The following is a 2287-nucleotide window of genomic DNA, read 5'->3' on the forward strand; positions in this document are numbered from 1 at the left end:
TGTAATTTTCATCATAGGTACACTTCAACTATGARAGACAAAATGAGAAGAAAAAAAATCCAGAAAATCACATTGTAGGATTTTTTATGAAATTATTTGCAAATTATGGTGGAAAATAAGTATTTGGTCAATAACAAAAGTTTCTCAATACTTTGTTATATACCCTTTGTTGGCAATGACAGAGGTCAAACGTTTTCTGTAAGTCTTCACAAGGTTTTCACACACAGTTGCTGGTATTTTGGCCCATTCCTCCATGCAGAATTCTCTAGAGCAGTGATGTTTTGGGGCTGTTGCTGGGCAACACGGACTTTCAACTCCCTCCAAAGATTTTCTATGGGGTTGAGATCTGGAGACTGGCTAGGCCACTCCAGGACCTTGAATGCTTCTTACCAAGCCACTCCTTCGTTGCCCGGGCGGTGTGTTTGGGATCATTGTCATCCTGAAAGACCAGCCACGTTTCATCTTCAATGCCCTTGCTGATGGAAGGAGGTTTTCACTCAAAATCTCACGATACATGGCCCCATTCATTCTTTCCTTTACACAGGATCAGTCGTCCTGGTCCCTTTGCAGAAAAACAGCCCCAAAGCATGATGTTTCCACCTCCATGCTTCACAGTAGGTATGGTGTTCTTTGGATGCAACTCAGCATTCTTTGTCCTCCAAACACGACGAGTTGAGTTTTTACCAAAAGTTATATTTTGGTTCATCTGACATTCTCCCATCTTCTTCTGGATCATCCAATGCTCTCTAGTAAACTTCAGACGGGCCTGGACATGTACTGGCTTAAGCAGGGGGACATGTCTGGCACTGCAGGATTTGAGTCCCTGGCGGCGTAGTGTGTTACTAATGGTAGGCTTTGTTACTTTGGTCCCAGCTCTCTGCAGGTCATTCACTAGGTCCCCCCGTGTGGTTCTGGGATTTTTGCTCACCGTTCTTGTGATCATTTTGACCCCACGGGGTGAGATTTTGCGTGGAGCCCCAGATCAAGGGAGATTATCAGTGGTCTTGTATGTCTTCCATTTCCTAATAATTGCTCCCACAGTTGATTTCTTCAAACCAAGCTGCTTACCTTTGCAGATTCAGTCTTCCCAGCCTGGTGCAGGTCTACAATTTTGTTTCTGGTGTCCTTTGACAGCTCTTTGGTCTTGGCCATAGTGGAGTTTGGAGTGTGACTGTTTGAGGTTGTGGACAGGTGTCTTTTTACTGATAACAAGTTCAAACAGGTGCCATTAATACAGGTAACGAGTGGAGGACAGAGGAGCCTCTTAAGAAGAAGTTACAGGTCTGTGAGAGCCAGAAATCTTGCTTGTTTGTAGTGACCAAATACTTATTTTCCACCATAATTTGCAAATAAATTCATTAAAAATCCTACAATGTGATTTTCTGGATTTTTTTTCCTCATTTTGTCTGTCATAGGTGAAGTGTACCTATGATGAAAATTACAGGCCTCTCTCATCTTTTTAAGTGGGAGAACTTGCACAATTGGTGGCTGACTAAATACTTTTTTGCCCCACTGTATATACTAGGCGGTGTCAGACTGTTCTCTCTGCTATCGCACGGCAAGCGGTACCGGAGTGCCAAGTGTAGGTCCAAAAGGTTCCTTAACAGCTTCTACCCCCAAGCCATAAGACTGCTGAACAATTCATAAAATGGCCACCCGGACTATTTACATTAATACCCCACCCCCCAGCACATGGACAGCACATGGACTTGTTATTGTTATTTTATTGTGTTACTTTTAATTKGATTTTTTACTTTAGTTTATTTAGTAAATATTTTCTTAACTTTATTCCTTGAACTGCATTGTTGGTTTAGGGCTTGTAAGTAAGCATTTCACGGTAAGGTCTACACCTGTTGTATTCGGCGCATGTGACAAATAACATTTGATTTGACCAAATACATACTTAATTTGAAGTGTTTGTAAAATTCACTATGTGAAAAATTAATGGTAGAAAGATGATTGGAACCATTTCCGGGTTTGAACACTAGGTTTTATGGGTATTATGACACATCCAATGTGGGGAACTATAATGGTGCTTTCAAGACAACTGGGGAAAAAACAAGGTAAAATCCTGACATCAGTGATTTTCAGGTCTAGCTCTAGAAAGATGCCAGAGTTTCAGACTTCAGACAAACATTTCACCAGTTGGAGCTAGTTTTTTTCCGAGTTCCCAATTGTCTTGAACGCACTGAAGTCGGAAGTTGCAGATTTCCAAGTTCCCAGTTGTTTTGAACACGGCCTACATCACTACAATAGGAAGTAAACACCTTCACTGCATTGCACACAC

The sequence above is a fragment of the Salvelinus sp. IW2-2015 genome, linkage group LG15 (genome assembly GCF_002910315.2).
Source record: "Salvelinus sp. IW2-2015 linkage group LG15, ASM291031v2, whole genome shotgun sequence".
Taxonomy (NCBI): domain Eukaryota; kingdom Metazoa; phylum Chordata; class Actinopteri; order Salmoniformes; family Salmonidae; genus Salvelinus; species Salvelinus sp. IW2-2015.